Here is a 25,663-nt window from a genome sequence, read left to right as displayed (position 1 = left end):
AACAAAAAGGTACTAATGTATATTGGAGTCTCCTGGGTGGTGCAGAAAGGTTGGAGGTTCTAGACCACCCAGAGGCTCCCTCAAAGAAAGGCCTGGTGATCTGTTTCTGAAAAATCAGCCATTGAAAATACTATGAAACACAGTTGTACTCTGACACACATGGGATTGTGAAGAGTCAGAATCTACTCAGCAACTAGAAAATATATATGTTTTACTAGAGTGTATGTATTAGCATGTATATATACATGTTATAAAGAAAAAACAACATAAAGGGGCTGCTATTTTATACATAGATCAGGAAAAGTGTATCTAACCCATTGTCCTAAAGTCAGTTCCAACTCACAGCAAATCTATAGAATGGAGAATTGCCCCATAGGGTTTCCAAGGATGTAATCTTTATGGAAGCAGACCATCACATCTTCCATGGAGCTGCTGGTGGGTTCCAACAACCCACCTTTTGGTTAGCAACCAAGCACTTAACCACTGTGCCACCAAGGCTCCTTTGGTGTATCTAAGGGGGTGATACTTCAGCAAACACTGGAATGAAGTGAGGAGATGAATCATGAGAAGATCCTGGAAAAAGCAATTCAAGCAGAAGGCACAGAAGTATAAAGGGCAGATTAAGGAGCATGTTTGAGAAGCTCTAGGAACATCAAGGGAGCTTCTTGGATGGAGCCAAATAAGGGAAGGAGTCACTGTCGAAAGATGAGATTAGAAAGGATGTCAGGGGACAGATCATTTTAAACTTTGTAGGTCACAATAAAAATTTTGAATTTTAGTCTAGATGTCATGGAAAGCTATAAAGAAAAAAAACAGGTAAATTTAATCACATTAAAATCAATACTTTTTTGCTTATCAAAAGATTCCAGAGAGTGAAAAGACAAACTGCAGCATGGGTGGAGATATTGGCAACAAGTATAACCAATAAAGAACTTTGGGTCATTGAGAAGAAACCTGACAGCCCCTTGGGGAAATGGGAAAAAAGGCCTAACAGGCACGTTACAAAACAGGAAATTCAAATTGCTAATAATTACGAAAAGATGTCCAACCTATTTCATAATCAGGAAAATTGGAAAAGCCACAATGAAATAGCATCACATACCCCCAGATTAGTAGATATCCGTAAGTCTAAAAATACTTGTAATTGGAAAACCATACAGCAACTAAAACTCTCATACACTGCTAGTAAGATGATAAACTAGAACTACACTAAAAACAATTTTCGTATCCACCAAAAAATTTTCATATACCTTTTAATAATTGAAGATACGCATACCTTATAAGGCAACAATCCCACTCTTAGGTATGTGCAATACAGAAATTAGTGCGTATGTGTCCCAACATAGGAGTGTGTTAGAAACAACACAAATGTCCACAAGCAGAATGGATATATAAATTGTAGCTTATTTTTTTATGAAATGACATATGGTAACAAAAATAAGGAAACCAGAGCAGCACACAACAATATGGATACATCTTAAAAATATAGTATGGAGGAAAAGAAGCAAAACAAATTTCCACCGACATAGAGTTTAAAATCAGGTAAAACAGATGGAAAAACTATAAAGAAAGCAAGAAATCGTTAATATAAAAGAATAGTGGTTACATCTGGGGATACAAAAGGGTTTGGACTGATAATGAACATAAATCTTGGATTCTGCCTATGGTTTATGTCTTGACCTGGGTGGTAGTTACATGAGTATTGGCTTTAAAACTATTTTTTTAATTGTAGTTATCTATTTAATGTGGTTTTCTGTGCAGGGAAAAAGATATTTATATGGGAACAACATAATATAAAGAAATATAAACCAAGAAAACATAGTGACTATGAATTTATAATAAATTGTATAATCACACAAAACTTGGACCTGAATATTTGTTGTTGTTAGGTGCCACCAAGTCGGTTCCGACTTATAGCAACTCCACGCACAACAGAATGAAACACTGCCTGGTCCTGCACCATCCTTACAATCATTATGCTTGAGGCCCTTGTTGCAGCCACTGTGTCAGTCCACCTCATTGAGGGTCTTCCTCTTTTCCACTGACCCTTTACTTTGGCAAGCATGATGTCCTTCTCCAGGGACTGATCTCTCCTGACAACATGTACAAAGTGTGTAAGATGCAGTCTTGCCATCCTTGCTTCTAAGGAGCATTCTGGTTGTACTTCTTCCAGGACAGATTTGTTCGTTCTTTTCACAGCCCCTGGTAGGGTCACTATCAGTCGGAATCAACTCGACGGCAACGGGTTTGGGTTTTTTTGTGTGTGATATATTCAGTATTCTTTGCCAACACCTCAATTCAAAGGCGTCAGTTCTTCTTTGGTCTTCGTTATTCGTTGTCCAACTTTTACATGCATATGATGCGATTGAAACTACCATGGCTTGGGTCAGGCGCACCTTAGTCTTCAAGGTGACATCTTTGCTTTTCCACACTTCAAGAACGTCCTTTGCAGCAGATTTACCCAATGCAATACGTCGTTTGATTTCTTGACTGCAGCTTCCATGGGTGTTGATTGTGGATCCAAGTAAAATGAAATCCTTGACAACTTCAGTCTTTTCTCCATTTATCATGATGTGGCACATTGGTCCAGTTGTGAGGATTTTTGTTTTCTTTATGTTGAGGTGTAATCCATACTGAAGGCTGTGGTCTTTGATCTTCATCAGTAAGTGCTTCAAGTCCTCTTCACTTTGAGCAAGCAAGGTTGTGTCATCTGCGTAACGCAGGTTGTTAATGAGTCTTCCTCCAGTCCTGATGCCCCGTTCTTCTTCATATTGTCCAGTTTCTCAGATTATTTGCTTAGCATACAGATTGAATAGGTATGGTGAAAGAATACAACCCTGATGCATACCTTTCCAGACTTTAAAACACTCAGTTTCCCCTTGTTCTGTCCAAACAGCTGCCTCTTGATCTATGTAAAGGTTCCTCATGAGCACAACTAAGTGTTCTAGTATTCCCATTCTTCGCAATGTTATCCATAATTTGTTATGATCCACACAGTCTAATGCCTTTGCATAGTCAATAAAACACAGGTAAACATCCTTCTGGTATTCTCTGCTTTCAGCCAGGATCCATCTGACATCAGCAATGATATCCTTGATTCCACGTCCTCTTCTGAAACCAGCCTGAATTTCTGGCAGTTCCCTGTCAATATACTGCTGCAGCCACTTTTGAATGATCTTCAGAATTTTGCTTGTGTGTGATATTAATGATATTGTTCTATAATTTCCACATTCGGTTGGATCACCTTTCTTGGGAATAGGCATAAATACGGATCTCTTCCAGTCAGTTGGCCAGGAAGCTGTTTTCAATATTTCTTGGCATAGGTGAGTGAGCACTTCCAGTGCTGCATCCATTTGTTGAAACATCTCAATTGATATTCTGTCAACCTGGAGCCTTGTTTTTTGCCCATGCCTTCAGTGCAGGTTGGACTTCTTCCTTCAGTACCATCAGTTCCTGATCATATGCTACCTCTTGAAATGGTTGAACATTGACTAATTCTTTTTGGTATAATGACTCTGTATCCCTTCAGTCTTCTTTTGATGCTTCCTGCATCATTTAATATTTTCCCCGTAGAATCCTTCACTATTGCAACGTGAGTCTTGAATTTTTTCTTCAGCTCTTTCAGCTTGAGAAACACCGAGCTTGTTCTTCCGTTTTGGTTTTCTATCTCCAGCTCATTTTACATGTCATTATAATACTTTACTTTGTCTTCTCGAGCCCCCGGTTTGAAATCTTCTGTTTGGTTCTTGTACTTTATCATTTCTTCTTTTTGCTTTAGCTGCTCGATGTTTGAGAGCAAGTTTCAGAATCTCTTCTGACTTCCATCTTGGTCTTTTCTTTCTTTCCGGTCTTTTCAGTGAGCTCCTGCTTTCTCCACAATTCATCTGGCCTTCGGTCATTAATGTTCTATTCTTGAGATGGTCTCTAAATTGAGGTGGGATAGACTCAAGGTCATATTTTGGCTCTCTTGGACTTGTTCTGATTTTCTTCAGTTTCAGCTTGAACTTGCATATGAGCAATTGATGGTCTATTCTGCAGTCAGCCCCTGGCCTTGTTCTGACTGATGACATTGAGCTTTTCCATCATCTCTTTCCACAGATGTAGTCGATTTGATTCCTGTGTGTTCCATCTGGCAAGGTCCATGTGTATAGTTGCTGATTATGTTGGTGAAAAAAAGGTATTTCAAATGAAGGAGTCATTGGTCTTGCAAAATTCTATCATTCGACCTCCAGGATTGTTTCTGTCACTAAGGCCATATTTTCCAACTACTGATCCTTCTTTGTTTCCAACTTTCATGTTCCAATCACCAGTAATTATCAATGCATCCTGCTTGCATGTTTAAGCAATTTCAGAGTGCACCTGAATGTTTATAGCAGCATTATTCGTAATAGCCAAAAGCTGGAGACAACTCACCGGTCCATCAACTGATAAATGGAGAAATAAAATGTGACGTATCCTTGCAATGGGATATTATTCAGCAGTAAGCTGGAATAAAGTATTGATACCTGCTACAACATGGATGAACATTGAAAACTATGCTAAGTGAAAGAAGCAAGTCATAAAAGGGAACATGTATGGATACATTTATATGAAATGTCCAGAATAGGCAAAGTATATAAGTGGTTAGGGCTAGGGGAAATGGGGGAATTGAGGGGTGATGGCTAACGGTTGCGGGGTTTCTTTTTGGAGTGATGAAACTGTTCTAAAATTAGATTATGGTGATGGATGCAGCCATTTAAAACATTATAACTATGTTCCATGAAGTAACAGCAAACACTCTTGAAATAAATGGAAAAATGATCTCAGTAGAGAAATAGAAACTACAGAGAGGAACCAAATGAAACTGCCAGTTACAGCTTAGAGATACATAGAACTGAAAAAATGTCACACCTACACTTACAAGACAAAAGCAGACAAACGAAATCAGTAACTTTTCATGGACCATCGGAGAGCTGACGTCGAAGCCAAATGGCAATCCCAAATTTGGAGAGAACCAACTGGCTGCAGAGAGTAATAGTCCAGAGAAACTGGTCCTGAGCATTTACTTAGCAGGGGATGACTCCAGACACCATATAAACTGGTAGGAAGATTAAACTAGAAATTTTATTGAATTGCTAGAAGTCTAGTGTGGGTAGCATGAGAGTGTGAAGTTTCTGGGGGACACAGGAGGAGGAGTTCCCATCTTCTTGCAGGCTTTTCCTCTAAGAAGCCTACCGGGCATTTCCACAGGGAGCATAGGAGAGAATCTGGAGGAAGGTCCTCACATGGTAATGACTGTAGAAGGAAGCAGCATTACAAAAAAATCTTCAGAGAGAAAGAGATAAGCCCTGTACATCTGGGGAAGGGAACAGAGAAACCACGGGAACCCCCCCCCAATCCAGTTTATCTACCCACCCGCCCACCCCTCCCCCCCGCCCACCCCTCCCCCCCCGCCCCCCCTCCCCCCCCCCGCCAAAGTAACAAAAGCTTTAATCTTCAGGCAGAAGAGCTTCAAAAATGTACCCTGAAGGAGCAACAGAGGAAGGAGAGTCAGGAATAGGATGATATGGAATGTGTGGTTAATTGCCTCCATGAGACCAGAAGAACTGGATGATGCCCAGCTACCATTACTGAACATTTTGATCAAGGATTCCACAGAAGAATCCTGATTAAGAGGGAGAAAATGTGGAACAGAATTTCCAATTCTCATGGACTCCATGCTTTCTGGAGCCATGGAGACTGGGTGAACGCCCAAAACTTGCCCTGAGATAATCTTTAAAATTTAAACCAAAAATATCCCTTGAAGTCTTCTTAAAACCAAACAATAGCTCAAGTAGTAAAAAATGTCTGCCTTGAGCATTAAGCTCTTTTAAAAACTATATGGGATCAAAGTGACATCAGCAACTTTAAAGATTAGATAGGAAACTTAGGGGACAGTTTTGATGATGGCAGAAAAACAACTCAGAAAAAGGATGAGAATGGTTGCACAACCCAAAGAATGTAATCAACATCACTGAATTGTACCTGTGGAGATGGTTGAATTGGTGTATTTTTGCTGCATATATTCTCGACACCAACAATTTTTTTTTTAATGTACCCTGCAGACCCTAAGACACTAGTTCACAGCCACTGCAGCTGGTGGAGAGAAAAAGGAGGAAGTGGAGAAGCTGCAACCCTGGACAAGAAGATGGAACCCTTGTGATGGCCACATCCCCAAGACATGGGTTCCAGAAACAAATTCTGAGTCTTAATAAGAACATCAGAGACCTACCCCCTCCTACAGCCTCTAACACCATGCTAAAAAGACTCTAGAAAAAATAGGTATGGGAGAACACCAATAAATAGACTATCAAGACCAAAGACAAGCAGAGAGATATAGTCAAGAGGAATTTGAAATTTCTGGTGCTGATAGCAAAAACAAGCATCAACTCTGGTAACCATAGCAACAACAAACTTCAAAGGCAACCCAACTCCTAAGGAGCTTAACACAAATCCCCACACTAAAAAGTAGTAGAAGGAAATCTGAGTTTTTCTCAAAGCATACCAAATACTATCTCAGTATCTCCTGTCCTACGCAATATGTCTAGATTTCAACAAAATATTAGGACCCATACAAAAAGGCAAGAAAACAAAGAAAAACAAAAAACACAATTTAAACAAAGCAATCATTATAACAAGACACGGATTTCCACAAGTTCATTGCTATTGTGTTGTTTTCTTTAGGTACTATCAAGTCAGTTCTGATTCAGAGCGACTCTATATACAACATCCTCAACGATTGTTTCTGTGTTTGAGCCCATTGTTGCAGCCACTGTGTCACTCCATCTCGTTAAGGGTCTTCCTCATTTTCAGGGATCCTCTACTTTACCAAGTATGATGTCCTTTTGCAGGGACTGATCCCTCCTAATAACACGTCCAAAGTATGTGAGATGAAGTCTCGCCATCCTTGCTTCCAAGGAGCACTCTGGCTGTACTTCTTCCAAGACAGACTTGTTAATTCTTCTGGCTGTCAGTGGTATATTCAATATTCTTCACCAACACCATAATTCAAAGTTATCAATTCTTGTTCAGTCTTCCTTATTCATTGTCCAGCTTTTGCATAGATATGAGGTGATTAAAAATATCATGGCTTGGGTCAGGTGCATCTTAGTCCTCAAAGTGACATTTTTGCTTTTAAACAGTTTAAAGAGGTCTTTTGCACAGATTTACCCAATGCAATATGTCGTTTGATTTCTTGACTGCTGCTTTCATAGGCCGTTGATTGTGGATCCAAGTACAATGAAATACTTGACAACTTTAATATTTTCTCCATTTATCATGATGCGGCATATTGGTCCATCTGTGAGGATTTTTTGGAGCCCTGGTGGGTCAGCGGTTAAGCATTCAGCTGCTAATCAAACGGTCGGCAGTTCAAATCCACCAGCCACTCCTTGGAAACCCTATGGGGCAGTTCTGCTCTGTCCTGTAGATCACTGTGAGTCAGAATCCACCTGATGAAGATGGGTTTGTTTTTGTTGTTGTTTGTTTTGGTTTGGTGAGGATTTTTGTTTTCTTTATGTTGAAGGTGTAATCCATACTGAAGGCTGTGTAGTCTTTGGTCTTCGATAACTGTTTCAGATCCTCTTCACTTTCTGCAAGCAAGGTTGTGTCATCTGCATATTGCAGGTTGTTAGTCTTCTACTGATCTTGATGCCACATTCTTCTTCATATAGCCCAGCTTCTCAGATTTGTTTAGAATACAGATTGAATAAGTATGGTGAAATTATACAACCCTGACGCACACCTTTCCTGATTTTAAACCACGCACTACTCCCTTGTTCTGTTCGAACAACTGTCTGCCTCTTATTGTAAGTACAGGTTCCTCATAAGCACAATTAAGTGTTCTAGAATTCCCATTCTTCCCAATGTTATCCATAATTTGTTATGATCCACACAGTTGAATGCTTTTGCATAGTCAGTAAAGCACAGGTAAGCATCTTTCTGGAATTCTCCACTTTCAGCCAAGATCCATCTGACATCAGCAATGACATCCCTCATTCCACGTCCTCTTCTGAATCCAGCTTGAATTTCTGGCGGTTCCCCCACTTTTGAATTATCTCCAGCAAAATTTGACTTGCATGGAATATTAATGATGGAGCACTGGTGGCGCAGAGGCTAAGTGTTAAGGCTGCTAACCAAAAGGTCAGCAATTCGAATCCACCAGCTGCTCCTTGGAAACCCTGTGGGGCAGTTCTACTCTGTCGTATAGGGTTGCTTTGAGTCAGAATCGACTCAACGGCAACAGGAATATTAATGATATTGTTCGATAACTTCTGCATTCTGTTGGATCACCTTTCTCTGGAATGGGCACAAATATGGATCTCTTCCAGTCAGTTGGTCAGGTAACTGTCTTCCAAATTTCTTGGCATAGACGAGTGAGCACCTTCATTGGACTTCTTCCTTCAATACCATCAGTTCTTGATCGTATGCTACCTCCTGAAATGGTTGAACATCAACCAATTGTTTTGATAGAATGACTCTGTGTATTCCTTCCATCTTCTTTTGATGCTTCCTGCATCATTCAATATTTTGACCATAGAATCCGTCAAAATTGCAACTCAAGGCTTGAAGTTTTTCTTCAGTTCTTTTAGCTTGAGAAATGTGGAGCATGTTATTTCTTTTGGTTTTCTTAGTCCAGGTCTTTGCACATTTCATTATAATATTTAACTTTGTCTTCTTGAGCCACCCTTTGAAATCTGCTCAGCTCTTTTACCTCATCATTTCTTCCATTTACTTTCACTACTCTACGTTCAAGAGCAAGTTTCAGTGTCTCTTATGACATCGCTTTTGGTCTTTCTTTCCCATCTTTGTACTGATCTTTTCCTTTTTTCATGTATGACGTCCTTGATGTCATCCCACAACTCGTCCATCTGGTCTTCAGTCATTCGTGTTCAGTGCGTCAAATCTATGCTTGACATGGTGTCCAAATTCAGGTGGGATATACTCAAGGCCATATTTTGGCTTTCCTGGACTGGTTTTAATTTTCTTCAGCTTCCACTTAAACTTCCATATGAGAAATTTTTGGTCTGTTCCACAGCTGACCCCAGGTCTTGTTCTGACTGATGATGTTGAGCTTTTCCATTGTCTCTTTCCACAGATGTAGTCAATTTGATTCCTGTGTATTACATCTGGTGAGGTCCACGTGTATAGTCATCATTTATGTTGCTGAAAAAAAGGTATTTGCAATGAATAAGTCATTGGTCTTGCAAAATTCTATCATGTAATCTCCAGCACTGTTTCTGTCACCAAGGCCATATTTTCCATCTAGTTATCCTTCTTTGTTTCCAACTTTCCCATTCTATTCATCAGTAATTATCAATGCATCTTAATTGCATGTTTGATCAATTTCAGGTTGCAGAAGTTGGTAAAAATCTTCAATTTTTTCATCTTTCGCATTAGTGGTTGGTGCATAAATTTGAATAATAGTCATATTAACTGGTCTTCCTTGTAGGCGTATGGATATTATCCTATCACTAACAGCGTTGTACTTTAGGACAGATCATGATATGTCCTTTTTGATGATGAATGTGACACCATTCCTCTTCAGTTTGTCATTCCCTGCACAGTAGACCAAATGATGTCGGATTGAGGATAACCAATACCAGGCCATTTCAGCTCACGAATGTCTAGGATATCAATCTTTATGCATTCCATTTCATTTTTTTGACTTCCAATTTTCCTAAATTCATACTTCACACATTCCACATTCTGATTATTAATGGATGTTTGCAACTGTTTCTTCTCATTTGGAGTCATGTCACATCAGCAAGTGAAGGCCTGAAAGCTTTACTCCATCTATGTCATTAAGGTTGACTCTGCTTTGAGGAGGCAGCTCTTCCCCATCGATTTTGTGTACCTTCCAACCGGAGGGGCTCATCTTCCAGCATTATATCAGACAATGTTCTGCTGCTATTCATAAGGTTTTCACTGGCCAATTTTTTTAGAAATAGACCACCAGGTCCTTCTTTCTAGTCTCTCTTAGTCTGGAAGCTCTGCTGGCATTTGAAATACCGGTGGCATAGCTTTCAGCATCACAGCAACACACAAGCCACCACGGTATGACAAACTACAGACACGTGGTGGATGTTCATTGTTAGTGAAGAGAAATAGGACTGATTTTTATACGTTGAACTTGTATCCTGCCACCTTGCTGAACCCAGTTATTAGTTCTGGGAGGTTTTATTTTTATTTTTGGTAGTTTCCTTGAGATTTCTACATGAATAACCATGATATCTGCAAAAAGAGGCACTTTTAGCTTTTTCTTTCCTATCTACATTACTTTTCCTTATTACAGTGCCTACAACTTCCAGTCCTATGTTGAATAAGAGAGGTGAGAGCAGATATCATTAAATTGTCCTCAGTCTTAGGGGCAAAGCATTCAGTCTTTCAGCATTAAGAATGATGTTAGCTGCAGGTTCTTCTGTAGATGCTCTTTATGAAGTTAAGGTAGTTTCCCTGTATTCCTAACTTTCTGAGAGTTTTTGTCATGATTGTTAGGTTTTGTCATATGTTTTTTCTGTATCAAATTATGTAATCATATGATTTTAATATTTACCATCTTGAGATGATGAATTGCATTTGTTGATTTTGAATGTTGGCCACGCTTGCATATGTGGAGTAATTATACACTTGGTCATGGTGTATAATCCTTTTTTTAGTATGCTGGTGGATTTGGTTTGCTGGTATTTTGTTGAGGATCTTGATCTAAGTTCAAGAGAAATTTTGTTCTGTAGTTTTCTTTTTTCTATGGTCCTGAAAGCCAGCTTCATGAGTTGGGAAGTATTCCCTCTTCTTTTGTTTTCTGGAAGAAATTTGTACAAAATGTTTTTTCAATTCTTCCTTATTAAATATTTGGTAGAATTATCCAGTGACACAATCTTGGCTTGGAAATTTCTTTTTCAGAGGATTTTTAATTACAAATTAATATATTTAATGACCATAGTGCTATTCAGATTATTCTTTCATCTTTGAATTTTGGTAGTTTGTGACTTTCCAGGAATTGGTCCATTTCTTCTAAATTGTCAAATTGATGAACATAAAGTTGTTCATAATATTCATTATCTGCAGCTTGAAATTTCCAAAGACACATTCATTTGGATAACGTGTCCCAAGGTTCTCCCTCAATAGACTAGAAGTCACAACTGAAACTCTGCAGGAAGAAAGGGCAATCCTGGCTGCCCAACTGGTCTCCCTCCCTCTGGGTTATTTGTAACATTCGCTAATAGAAACTTATCCAAAAAAGCACTGGAAATAGATCAAGATATTAATAGTGGCAATCTCTAGAGAAATGGAATATAGATTTTTACCAATATTTATTGATTTAAAAAAACCCATTGCCATCGAGTCGATTCCAAATCACAATGACCCTACAGGACGGAGTAGAACAACCCCACAGAGCTTCTAAGGCTGCAAATCTTTACGTAAGCCGACTGCCACATCTTTCTCCCTTGAAGCAGCTTGTGGGTTCGAACTACTGACTTTTCATTTTGCAACCGAATGCTTAACCACTGTTCCACCAGGACTCCTTATTTACTGTGATACTTCCTGTATTTGCCAATTTTTCTACAGTAATAGAACCCATTGCCATCGAGTTGGCTCCCGACTCACAGTGACCCCCATGTGTTACAGAGTAGAACTGTGCTCCATAGGGTTTTCTTGTATGTAATCTTCATGGAGGCAGATCACCAGGCTTTTCTTCCACGGCACTTCTGGGTGAGTTCAAACCACCAATCTTTAGGTAAGCAGTCGACCACAAATCGTTTGTACAACTCAGGGACCTCTCTACAATAACGTCTTTGTTGTTAGGTGCCATCAAGTTGGTCCCGACTCCTAGCGACCCTATGCACGACAGAATGAAATGTTGCCCAGTCTTGCCCCATCCTCACAATCATTGCTATGTTTGAACCCATTTTTGTAGCCACTGTGTCAATCCATCTCGCTGAGGGTCTTCCTCTTTTTGCTGACCCTCTATTTTACCAAGCATGATGTCCTTCTCCAGGGACAGTAGTGTGGTTTTAGTTCAGAAGTCGAACTTAGTTCTTCAGAGTCTAAAAATGAGAACCTATACATATTCACTTACCAAACTTGCTGTCTTATAATAAATAGCTTTTGAATAAATTGTTATAAGTAAACAAGGTGGCATTAATGGGAATCATTTAAGTGCTTTGGGTCCTTTGCTCTCTTATCATTCAGGAACTCCATAGTTCAATTTTTTGAGCTGGGACTCTTCTGGGCAGAACCTTAGGGAACTAGAAGGATGATCCTCTGAGGACAGTCCCCAACTTCTCCCCCTGGGACAAGCCCTGATGGTGCAAACAGGGCTACTTCCTAACCTATCCCCCAGGCATCAACCCCAGGGAAGGAATCCACAGGAGCTAATTTTTCCAAATCTCTCTCCTCAGGGGCAGTGGCTGTAACTGGTGTCTCAGCAGCTCCTGTGAGCTCAGCTGTAGGGCACCTGAGAGACCAGCAGAGGAGACAGGTTACAAAAACAACCACGAGAACAAACCCTCAGCTGCCCTTGCTTCTTTCAAACCAGAATTGAGAAGCACCATCCCTCAGGAAGGACTGTCCATCCCTGCACTGACCTCCATAGGCTGAAGGACCTCACCCTGCAATGCCACTCAGCTCTCTGTTGGTCTGCTTCCTAGTCTCTCTGCCTGACTCCACACCATCAGACCCAGGGGTGCATGGTCCATGCTTTGAGAAGTCAGGGGATATGATCACTGGTGGCCTCTTTCCCTTGACTCTTATCACTGCCTTCTCTCTTGATAATTTCACATGACCCAGTTGCTCCCAGCTCCACTAAGTATGTGTGTTGGGTGGTAGGGAAAAGAGGGATGCAGTGAGGAGAGAATGCAGGATCGTAATGGATGCTGAAGGTGCCTTGGTGATGCAACAGTTAAGCACTCAGCTGCTAACCAAAAAGGTTGACAGTTTGAACGCACCAGCCGTTCCGCACGAGAAAGATGTGAGTTTGCTTCCTTAAAGATTACAGCCTTGGAAACCCTATGGGACAGTTCTACTCTGTCCTATAGGGTCGCTATGAGTACAGAATCAACTCTACAACACCTAACAATAACAATGGATGCTGGGTTTGATAAATCTTACTGCTTTGCAAATGTGTATTTCAGATGCTTGTCTGAAAACACAATTTCTAAGATTTGAAATATGGGAATAAACCACATTGAAATATAAAGTTTGTGATGATCTGAGGTCCCTGGATGGTGCAAACGGTTTGCTCTTGGCTACTAACTGAAAGATTGGCGGTTCGAACCCACCCAGTGGTGCCATGGAAGAAAGGCCTAGCGATCTGCTGCTGTAAAGATGGCAGCCAAGAGAACTCTATGAAGCAGCTCTACTCATAGAGTAAAACGTGGGGTCATTGACAGCAACTGGTTTGGTTTTGATGTGACTTTAAAAAAGAGTAAAAATTCTTAACTTCAAGATTTAGGGGAATATTTGAAATATGAGACTTAAACAATGACTTCACTCATTATTTATTTGTTAATTGAAAATGTTTTGCCTTCACACAACTTAAAAATGTAAGCAAATCAAAAGGGTTTATAGTGCAAAGTCACTCTCCTCCCCACATCTGATCCCCCAGGACCCGCCACCAAAGAAGCATTTAATCTTGTTTAGTAGGAGCATCTTGGGAGATGGTAAGGGCTACTTTGCACTTGAGTTTATTTTTATTTTTTTCCCATCAGAATTTATTGGTTCATTAAAAAAACAAAAAACAAAAAAAAAACAGTCATAGAGTAGAACTGCTCCATAGAGTTTTCTTGGCTGTAATCTTTACAGAAGCAGATCACGAGGCCTTTTTTCCATGGCACCTGTAGGACAGAGTAGAACTGCCCCAGAGGGTTTCCAAGGCTGTAATCTTTACGGGAGCAGACTGCCACATCTTTCTCCTGCAGAGCGGCTGGTGGGTCTGAATCACTGACCTTTTGGTTAGCAGCTGTGTGCTTAACCACTGTGCCACCTGGACTCCTACCATGACATTACCTACCTTATAAGGTTGGTGTGAGGCTGAAATGAGAGATAGATGCCTGTCAAATATTTAAAACAATGACTGGTGTGTTGTGTGCTGTTGAGTCGACTCCTACTCACAGTGATCTTATGGGACAGAATAGAACTGCTCCATAGGGTTTCCCAGGTTGTAATCTTTACAGAGGCAGATCGCCAGGTCTTTCCTTCGATGGTGCCACTGGTGTTTTGGACTGCCAACCTTTCAGTTAGCAGACAAAAGCTTTAACCATTGTGCCAGTAGTAGATGCTAATAAATGCTAAAAATTTTCATTTCTGAGAGTACAAACCAATTCATGGCTGTAGAGTCATCTTGGTGAGTTTGGAAGAGATTGGGACAGTGAATATTCATTTGTTTCTTACACAGATTTTCTGAAAACATCGTAATAAAAAATATGAGAGAAATGATGAATCAGAGTTCTGCATTTTAAGTGCTTTTTACGCAAGAAAGACTTGTACCCAAAGAAGTATCTTACAAACCAGAAAGTGATTAAATGCCCGAAAATCTATCTGAAACATTAAATTTCATAGTGTATATGGAGCCAGCAACTATTGCAATACCACTCACTTTTTTGTAATTCAAAACGGAAACCTCATTTTATCATACAAAATTGAAGTATGCTGCTGTTGTTGTGTGCCATCAAGTCAATTCCGACTCATAGTGAACCCATGTGACAGAGTAGAACTGCCCCATAAGGTTTTTTAGGCTATAAACAAATCACCAGTTCCTTCTCCCGCAGAGGCACTGGGTGGGTTTGAACCACCAAACCTTTCAGTTAGCAGTCAAGCACTTAAATGTTGTGCCACCAGGGCTCCTTGGCACATAGTTAATCTGAAAAAAAGTTGCCATCGAGCCAATTCCAACTCATAGAGACCCTATAGGCCAGAGCAGAACTGCCCCACAGGGTTTCCAAGGCTGTAACCTTTATGGAAATAGACTGCTAGATCTTTCTCCTGTGGAGCAGCTGATGGGTCCAAACTGCTGACATTTCAGTTAGCAGCTGAGCTCTTAACCACTGCACCACTGTAGGCAAATTGGCTGGAGGGATCAGCGATATCACATCATCCTGTTTTGTTTTCTTCCTATCACTGGACACTATCTGAAGTCACTGAATTCATGTACTGATTTGCCTCATTGTGTACATCTCCCAATGAGAAGGGAAATCCTTGAGTGCTGGAAGCTTTCTATCTCATGCACAGCTCTTTTCTTTGTGCCTCCCAGAGTACTGTAGAGAGTAAGTGTTCAGTAGATATTCTGAAATAAATTAAGGGCTGAATGAAAACACTGAGAGATGGACTTACAGCAAAGTTTCTCAACAGCAGCACTCTTGACATTCCAGGCTAGATAACTCTTTGTTGTGGGGGCAGTCCTGTGCATTGTAGGATGTTTAGCATCATCCTTGGAATTTACCCACTAGATGCCAGTAGCAACTTCCCCCCTTATCTGCAGTTGTGACAAGTATGTCTCAAACCATTGCCAAATGTTCCCTGGTGTCATGGATTGAATTGTGTTTTCCAAAAAATATGTGTTGTACATCCTAAATCCCATACTTGCAGATGTAATCTCATTTGGGAATAGGGTTTTCTTCACGTTAAGGAGGCCACATCACTGTTCGGTGTGTTTTAAGCCAACTGCTTTTGAGAGATAAAAAGTGTAGATTAGGCACAGAGGCAAGAAAACACAGATAGGGGAAGAGAGATGCCAGGCCACTGGAAGATCGCTAAGGAAACAAGGAAGACAAGCTGAAAAGAGGCAAAGACCTCCCCCCTACCCCAGCTGACAGGGACAGAAAGCCTTCCCCTAGAGTCAGTGCCCTGAATTTGGACTTGCCTCCTGAACTGTGACCAAATAAATTTCTGTTTGTTAAAGCCACCCATTTGTGTTATTTCTGTGACAGCAGTACAAGCAAACTAAGACAACCAGGGACAGAATCGCCCCAGTTGAGAACCACTAGTTTACAGAATTAAAATCATGTATTTTAGACTCACAGATCATCCCCGTACCACTACTGTCATTAGCTCTCTTTTGAAAAGATGAGGTTCTGGACAAAGCTCTTTCATTAAGATAAGGTTACACAAGCAACAAAAGGGTTTCTCTGATCCCTATATATTTTCTTTCTAGATCAATATATCAAACATTCTCTCCATTATACTTAGAACCAGTCACTATCTGCCTCTATTATAAGTTAATTTTACATGTCCAACTTTCGGTATCCTTTACTTTGCTCACATCAGCACCATTCTACCCTGGTTCTTGGCAAGAATTATCAGGTCATTGTTCAAAGCTGGGATTCTAGTTCCACTTGGCTGGCTCTGATTCTGGAACAATGACCATTCAATTAACCTCAGTCTGCTCATTAAGAAGATGGTTCTCAGAAACTTTATCTTGAGTGTACCTTCTTGCATTGCTGTGAGCTAAGCGGTAACTCTGTACATACTGTGGCTTTTTGGTCTTATTATTCAGATTTTCCAACTGGATGTATTTGATGGCGCAAGGTTTTATCTTTGCCATTGAGGAGATCAACAGGAATGGTTATATTTTGACAAATGTCACCCTGGGATTCTCCATTAGGAATATGACTTTGCCTAGGTCAGGTTGTGCTGAGTTTCCCAGTATTGTGTGCTCTTACCCTTCACTGGTTACCACTTACCTATTGTCTAGTAGTGTTTTTCCCTTCCCACCCCGTCCCTCTGTCGTAACTATCGAAGATTGTTTCTTTCTGTGTGTGAACCTTTCCATGAGTTTTTGTAACAGTGGTCTCATACAGTATTTGCCCTTTCGTGACTGACTTATTTCACTCAGCATAATGCCCTCCAGATTCATCCATGTTGTGAAATGTTTCACAGATTTATCATTGTTCTTTATTGTCGTGTGTATGTACCATAGTTTATTCATTCATCAGTTGATGGGCACTTAGGTTGTTTCCATCTTTTTGCTATTTTCTACAATGCTGCAATGAACATGGGTGTGCATATGTCCATCCATGTGAAGGCTCTTACTTCTCTAGGATGTATTCCAAGGAGTGAGATTGCTGGATCATATGGTATTTCTATTTCTAGCCTTATAAGGAAGGGCCATATCGTTTTCCAAAATGGTTGTACCATTTTGCATTACCACCAGCAGTGCAAAAGAGTTCCAATCTCCCCGCAGCCTCTCCAACGTTTGTTTTCTGTTTTTCCTTTTTTTAAATCGTGCCAGTAATGTTGGGGTGAGATGGTATCTCATTGTAGTTCTGATTTGCATTTCTCTAATGGCTAGTGATCTCGAGCATTTCCAAATTGTCTGTTAGCCACCTGAATGTCTTCTTTGGTGAAGTGTCTGTCCATATCCTTGGTCCATTTTTTAATTGGATTGTCTTTTTGTTGTAGAGGCGTTGGATTTTCCTGTAGATTTTAGAGATTAGACCTTGTAATAGCCAAAAAATTTTCCCCAGTCTGTAGGTTCTCTTTTTACTCTTTTGGTAAAGTCTTTTGATGAGCATTAACTCTTTAATTTTTAGAATATCCCAGTTATCTAGCTTATCCACAGTGTTTGTTTATTGTTAGTTACGGTTTGTATTCTATTTATGCCATGTATTAGGCCCGCTAGCATTGACTCTATTTTTCCTTCTATGATCTTTATAGTTTTGGTTTGATATTTAGGTCTTTGATCCATTTTGAATTAGTTTTTGTGTACGGTGTGAGGTATGGGTCCTGTTTCATTTTTTTTACAGATGGACATCCAGTTTTGCCAGCACCATTTGTTAGAAAGACTCTTTTCTCCCATTTAATGGATTTTGGGTGAATTTTCATCAGGGTTCTTGATTCTGTTCCATTGGTCTGTCACTGTACCAGAACCAGGCTGTTTTGACTACCATAGCTGTATAGTAGGTTCTGAGGTCAAGTAGCACGAGGCCTCCTACTTTATTCTTTTTCTTCAATAACGCTTTACTTATTTGAGGCATCTTTCCTTTCCATGTAAAGTTAATGATTAGTTTTTCCATCTCATTAAAGAATGCTGTTGGTATTTGGATCGAATTGCCTTATATGTGTAGATTGCTTTGGGTAGAATTGACATCTTCACAATGTTGAGTGTACCTATTCATGCGCATGGTATGTTTTTCTATTTAGGTAGGTCTCTTTTGGTTTCTTGCAGTAGTGTTTTGCAGTTTTCTTTGTATAGGTCTTTTACATCCCTGGTTAGATTTACTCCCTTTTTTTTTTTAAAGGGCTCTTAAAAAAAAAAAATTTTTTTTTTTATAAATGGTATTACTTTCCTGATTTCTTTTTCGTAGTTCTCTTTATTGCATATAGAAATCCAACTGACTCTTGTATGTTTATCTTGTATCCTGATACACTACTGCATCTATTAGTTCCAGTAGTTTTCTTGCAGTCTTTTGGGTTCTCTATAAATAGTATCATATCATCCACAAATAGGAATAGTTTTACTTTTTCCTTACCAATTTGGATGCTCTTTATTTCTTTTTCTTGCCTTATTGCTCTAGCTAGGACCTCCAGCACAATGTTAAATAGGAGTGATGATAAAGGGCATCCTTGTCTTGTTCCTGTTCTCAGGGGGAATGCTTTCAGCCTCTCTCCATTGAGAATGATGTTGGTTGTTGGTTTTGTATACCCAAACCAAAACCAAACCTGTTGCCATCAAGTCAATTCCAACTCATAGCAACCCTACAGGGACAGAGTAGAAGTGCCCCATAGAGTTTCCAAGGAGCACCTGGTGGATTTGAACTGCTGACCTTTTAGTTAGCAGCTGCAGCACTTAACCACTATGCCACCAGGGTTTCCTGGTTTTGTATAGATGCCCTTTATTATGTTAAGGAAATTTCCTTCTATTCTTATTTTATTGAGAGTTATTATCAGGAATATGTATCTAACTTTATCAAATGCCTTTTCCATATCAATTGACATGGTGATGTGATTCTTTTGTTTTATTTATGTGGTGGATTATGTTGATTGATTTTCTATTGTTGAACCATCCTTGCATACCTGGTTTAAATCCCACTTGGTCATGGTGTATTTTTTTTATATGATACTGAATTCTCTTGCCTAGAATTTTGTTGAGAATTTTTGCACATATATTCATGAGATATAGTGGTTTATAATTTCCTTTTTTTGTGTTGTCTTTTACTGGTTTTAGTATCCAGGTTATGCTGGCTTCATAGAATGAATTCGGGAGTATCCCTTCCTTTTCTACGTTCTGAAATACTTTGAGTAGTACTGGTGTGAGCTCTGAATGTTTTGCAGAATTCTCCAGTGAAGCCATCTGGGCCAGGACTTATTATTATTATTACTGTTTCAATCTCTTGTTATGGGTCTGTTCAGATTTTCTACCTCAGTTTGTGTTACTTTAGGTAGGTAGTGTGTTTCTGAAAATCTGTCCAGTTCCTCAAGGTTTTCAAATTTGTTGGAGTACAGTTTTCCATATTACTCTGTTATGACGCTTTTTATTTCCATTGGATCTGTTGCAGTGTCTCCCATTTTATTTCTTATTTGGGTTATTTGCTTCCTTTCCTGTTTTTGTTTTGTCAATTTGGACAATGGTTTGTCAATTTGGTTGATCTTTCAAACAATCAACTTTTGGTTTTGTTGATTCTATTGCTTTTCTATTCTCTATTTATTTATTTCTGCTCTGATCTTTATTATTTCGTTTCTTCTAGTGGCTGTGGGCTTCTTTTGCTGTTTTCTATTTGCTCAAGTTGACCCTTCTTTTTTGATGTCTGCATCTATTGCTATAAATTGATCTCTGAGCACTGCCTTTGCTGTGTCCCAAAGGCTTTTTGAAGTTAAAAAGAAATTTCCTCCTAGGCCTCAAATTATTCTTGCACATTTTTTTCCAAGAAAAAAATTTAAGCACATAATCCAAGACAAAGAGGCAAACCACATGTACAAGAACTGTCTTGGAAGAAGTACAACCAGAATGTTCCTCAGAAGCAAGGATGGCAAGACTTTTTCTCACTTACTTTGGATATGTTATCAGCAGGGACAAATCTCTGGAGAAGGACATTATGCTTAGTAAAGTGGCAGATCAGCCAAAAAGAGGAAAACCTTTAAAGAGATGGATTGACACAGTGGCTGCAATAATGGACTCAAACATACCTACTACTGTGAGGATGGCACAGATAAGGGCAACATTTCACTGTTACATGTAAGCTCACTATGAGTTGGAACTGACTCCACAGCACCTAACGACAACACTAGAACTAGCAGGAACCACAGGCAAGAAAAAGAGGCATCAAGAAATCCAAATGTTGACTTTTTCATACAGATGATAAAACTAGTTGTACTACATTCAAGGTGATAAAATTCAAGCCTGGAAATTTCCGCTAAGTGCTAGAAACTATAAACAATGACATAGCAGATTTGACAAAGAGTAAAACAGAAAATTTGGGACTGGAAAATAAACAAATTAATAGTCCCATGCACAAGTTTAGCAGCAGATTTCATACACCACGAGTGATATTTAGTAAAATGGACAGGTCTGGAGAGAATGTCTAAGACAAAGCATAGAAACAGGAGAAATAGATGGAATTTGCAACTCTCTTCAGGCATGGTGGTATGGGTGGTGGGTCTAAACACGTCCGTCTGTACAGAGTAGAGTAGAAACGGATGCATTCACTGGATGATGCCTGGTTACCATTCCTGAACGTTTTTATCAAAGATTCTATAAAGCAATCCTGATCAAAGGGGAGAAAATGCGGAACAGAATTTCAAATTTTCAAGGAATCCAGACTTTCTGGATCCACAGAAGCTGGATGAACCTCCAAAACCATTTTTCCAAGATAATCTTTAAGCCTTAATCCAAAAACATCCCCTAAGTCTTCTTAAAGACATACAGTAGTTTAGCAACTAGTGAAGAATGTCTGCCTTGAGCATTCTCCCCTCTTAAGAACTATCTATATGGGATCAAATTGACAGCAACTCAAAAGATTAAATAGGAACCTTAGGAGCCACTGAATTTATGTTAGTGAGCAAGGAACAATCTGGAAAGGGAGGGTGAGTATAGTCAAGCAACTTGAGGAATGTAAACAATGTCACTGAATTGTACATGTAGAAATTATTTAATTGATGTATGTTCTGCTGTATATATTCTTGTCTTAGCATCTAGTGCTGCCATAACAGAAATACTGCAAGTGGATGGCTTCAACAAAAAGAAATTTATTTCCTCATGGCTAAGTGGGCTAAAAGTCCAAATTCAGGGCGTCAGCCCCGGGGAAGGCTTTCTCTCTCTGTCAGCTCTGGAAGAAGGTCCTTGTCCTCAATCTTCCCATGCTCAAGGAGCTTCTCAGGCGCAGGGACCCCAGGTCCAAAGGATGTGCTATGCTCCTGGTGCTGCTTTCTTGGTGGTATGAGGTCCCCAAATCTCTGCACGCTTCCCTTTCATCTCTTGAGAGAGAAAAGGTGGCGCAGGCCACGCTCCAGGGAAACTCTCTTTACCTTGGATCAGGGAGGTGACCTGAGTAAGGGTGGTGTTAAAATCCCACCCTAATCTTCTCAACATAAAATTACAATCACAAAATGGAGGACAATCACACAATACTGGGAATCATGGCCTAACGAAGTTGAAACATACATTTTGGGGGGGACATAACTCAACCCATGACAATCCTTAACAAAATTACTTTTCTTTTTTTTAATGAATTTTTATGAAGCTTCAAGTGAACATTTAGCATTCCAATCAGTCTGTCACATGTAGGTTTACATACATCTTACTCCCTTCTCCCACTTGCTCTCCCCCTATTGAGTCAGCCCTTTCAGTCTCTCGTTTCGTGACAATTTTGCCATCTTCCCTCTCTATCTTCCCATCCCCCCTCCAGTCAAGAGTTGCCAACACACTCTCCAGTGTCCACCTGATTTAATTAGCTCACTCTTCATCAGCATCTCTCTCCCCCCAGCTGACCAGTCCTTTTCATGCCTGATGATTTGTCTTCGGGGAAGGTTCCTGTCCTGTGCCATCAGAAGTTCTGGGGAGCATTGTCTCTGGGATTCTTCTAGTCGCAGTCATACCATTAGGTATGGTCTTTTTATGAGAATTTGGGGTCTGTATCCCATTGGTCTCCTGCTCCCTCAGGAGTTGTCTGTTGTGCTCCCTGACAGGACAGACATCGATTGTGGCCGGGCACCAACTAGTTCTTCTGGTCTCCGGATAATGTAGGTCTCTGGTTCATGTGGCCCTTTCTGTCTCTTGGGTTCTTAGTTGTCGTGTGACCTTGGTGTTCTTCCTTTGCCTTTGCTCCAGGTGGGTTGAGACCAATTGATGTATCTTAGATGGCCGCTTGTTGGCATTTAGGACCCCAGGCGCCACAATTCAAAGTGGGATGCAGAATGTTTTCATAATAGAATTATTTTGCCCATTGACTTAGAAGTCTCCTCAAACCAAGTTCCCCAGACCCCAGCCCCTGCTCCGCTGACCTTTGAAGCTTTCATTTTATCCCGGAAACCTCTTTGCTTTTAGTCCAGTCCAATTAGGCTGACCTTCCTTGTATTGAGTGTTGTCTTTCCCTTCACCCAAAGCAGTTCTTATCTACTGATTGATCAATAAAAAGCCCTCTCCCTCCCTCCCTCCCTCCCCCCTTTGTAACCACAAAAGTATGTGTTCTTCTCCATTTTTTCTATTTCTCAAGATCTTATAATAGTGGTCTCATACAATATTTGTCCTTTTGCAACTGACTCATTTCGCTCAGCATAATGCCTTCCAGATTCCTCCATGTTATGAAATGTTTCAGAGATTCGTCACTGTTCTTTATCGATGCGTAGTATTCCATTGTGTGAATATACCACAATTTATTTACCCATTCGTCCGTTGACGGACATCTTGGTTGCTTCCAGCTTTTTGCTATTGTAAACAGAGCTGCAATAAACATGGGTGTGCATATATCTGTTTGTGTGAAGGCTCTTGTATCTTTAGGGTATATTCCTAGGAGTGGGATTTCTGGGTTGTATGGTAGTTCTATTTCTAACTGTTTAAGATAACGCCAGATGGATTTCCAAAGTGGTTGTACCATTTTACAATCCCACCAGCAGTGTATGAGAGTTCCAATCTCTCCGCAGCCTCTCCAACATTTATTATTTTGTGTTTTTTGAATTAATGCCAGTCTAGTTGGTGTGAGATGGAATCTCATCGTAGTTTTAATTTGCATTTCTCTAATGGCTAATGATCGGGAGCATTTTCTCATGTATCTGTTGGCTGCCTGAATATCTTCTTTAGTGAAATGTGTGTTCATATCCTTTGCCCACTTCTTGATTGGGTTGTTTGTCTTTTTGTGGTTGAGTTTTGACAGAATCATGTAGATTTTAGACATCAGGCGCTGGTCTGAGATGTCATAGCTGAATATTCTTTCCCAGTCTGTAGGTGGTCTTTTTACTCTTTTGGTGAAGTCTTTAGATGAGCATAGGTGTTTGATTTTTAGGAGCTCCCAGTTATCTGGTTTCTCTTCATCATTTTTGGCAATGTTTTGTATTCTGTTTATGCCCTGTATTAGGGCTCCTAAGGTTGATCCTATTTATTCTTCCATGATCTTTATCGTTTTAGTCTTTATGTTTAGGTCTTTGATCCACTTGGAGTTAGTTTTTGTGCATGGTGTGAGGTATGGGTCCTGTTTCATTTTTTTGCAAGTGGATATCCAGGTATGCCAGCACCATTTGTTAAAAAGACTATCATTTCCCCAATTGACTGACACTGGTCCTTTGTCAAATATCAGCTGCTCATACGTGGATGGATTTATATCTGGGTTCTCAATTCTGTTCCATTGGTCTATGTGCCTGTTGTTGTACCAGTACCAGGCTGTTTTGACTACTGTGGCTGTATAATAGGTTCTGAAATCAGGTAGAGTGAGGCCTCCCACTTTCTTCTTCTTTTTCAGTATTGTTTTGCTTATCCGGGGGTTCTTTCCTTTCCATATGAAATCAGTGATTTGTTTCTCTATCCCCTTAAAGTATGACATTGGTATTTGGATTGGAAGGGCGTTATATGTATAAATGGCTTTTGGTAGAATAGATATTTTTACTATGTTAAGTTTTCCTATCCATGAGCAGGGTATGTTTTTCCACTTAAGTATGTCCTTTTGAATTTCTTGTAGCAGAGTTTTATAGTTTTCTTTGTATAGGTCTTTTACATCCTTGGTAAGATTTATTCCTAAGTATTTTATCTTCTTGGGGGCTACTGTGAATGGTATTGATTTGGTTATTTCCTCTTTGGTGTTCTTTTTGTTGATGTAGAGGAATGCAAGTGATTTTTGTATGTTTATTTCATAACCTGAGACTCTTCCAAACTCTTCTATTAGTTTCAGTAGTTTTCTGGAGGATTCCTTAGGGTTTTCCATGTATATGATCATGTCATCTGCAAATAGTGATAGCTTTACTTCCTCACCAATCTGGATACCCTTTATTTCTTTGTCTAGCCTAATTGCCCTGGCTAGGACTTCAAGTACGATGTTGAATAAGAGCGGTGATAAAGGGCATCCTTGTCTGGTTCCCGTTCTCAAGGGAAATGCTTTCAGGTTCTCTCCATTTAGAGTGATATTGGCCATTGGCTTTGCATATATGCCCTTTATTATGTTGAGGAATTTTCCTTCAATTCCTATTTTGGTTAGAGTTTTTATCATAAATGGGTGTTGAACTTTGTCAAATGCCTTTTCTGCATCTATTGATAAGATCATGTGGTTTTTATCTTTTGTTTTATTTATGTGATGGATTACATTAATGGTTTTTCTGATATTAAACCAGCCTTGCATACCTGGTATAAATCCCACTTGATCAGGGTGAATTACTTTTTTGATGTGTTGTTGGATTCTATTGGCTAGAATTTTGTTGAGGATTTTTGCATCTATGTTCATGAGGGATATAGGTCTAAAATTTTCTTCTTTTGTAATGTCTTTACCTGGTTTTGGTATCAGGGAGATGGTAGCTTCATAGAATGAGTTGGGTAGTATTCCGTCTTTTTCTATACTTTGAAATACCTTCAATAGTAATGGTGTTAAGTCTTCTCTGAAGGTTTGGTAGAACTCTGCAGTGAAGCCATCTGGGCCAGGACTTTTTTTTGTTGGAAGTTTTTTGATTACGGTTCCAATCTCTTTTTTTGTTATGGGTCTATTTAGTTGTTCTACTTCTGACTGTGTTAGTTTAGGTAGGTAGTATTGTTCCAAGAATTTATTCATTTCTCTAGGTTTTCAAACTTGTTAGAGTACAATTTTACGTAGTAATCTGAAATGATTCTTTTAATTTCATTTGGTTCTGTTGTGATGTGGTCCTTCTCGTTTCTTATTCGGGTTATTTGTTTCCTTTCCTGTTTTTCTTTAGTCAGTCTAGCCAATGGTTTATCAATTTTGTTAATTTTTTCAAAGAACCAGCTTTTGGCTTTGTTCATTCTTTCAATTGTTTTTCTGTTCTCTAATTCATTTAGTTCAGCTCTAATTTTTATTCTTTGTTTTCTTCTGGTGCCTGATGGATTCTTTTGTTGCTCACTTTCTATTTGTTCAAGTTGTAGGGACAGTTCTCTGATTTTGGCTCTTTCTTCCTTTTGTATGTGTGCATTTATCGATATAAATTGGCCTCTGAGCACTGCTTTTGCTGTGTCCCAGAGGTTTTGATAGGAAGTATTTTCATTCTCGTTGCTTTCTCAGAA

At 39.6% G+C, this 25,663-nt stretch overlaps 1 protein-coding gene across 4 annotated transcripts in view; it reads right to left on the bottom strand.

Annotated features, from left to right (window-relative positions):
- LOC126084993 (zinc finger protein 583) overlaps window positions 1-25,663 on the bottom strand; it is a 105,452-nt gene that overhangs the window by 22,611 nt on the left and 57,178 nt on the right. The gene's annotated exons all lie outside the window — the stretch shown is intronic.

Source organism: Elephas maximus, chromosome 11 (genome assembly GCF_024166365.1).
Source record: "Elephas maximus indicus isolate mEleMax1 chromosome 11, mEleMax1 primary haplotype, whole genome shotgun sequence".
In the NCBI taxonomy this organism is placed as follows: Eukaryota; Metazoa; Chordata; class Mammalia; order Proboscidea; family Elephantidae; genus Elephas; species Elephas maximus.
The sequence above is the reverse complement of the archived record's forward strand: the minus strand, read 5'-3'. Positions and strand labels throughout refer to the sequence as shown.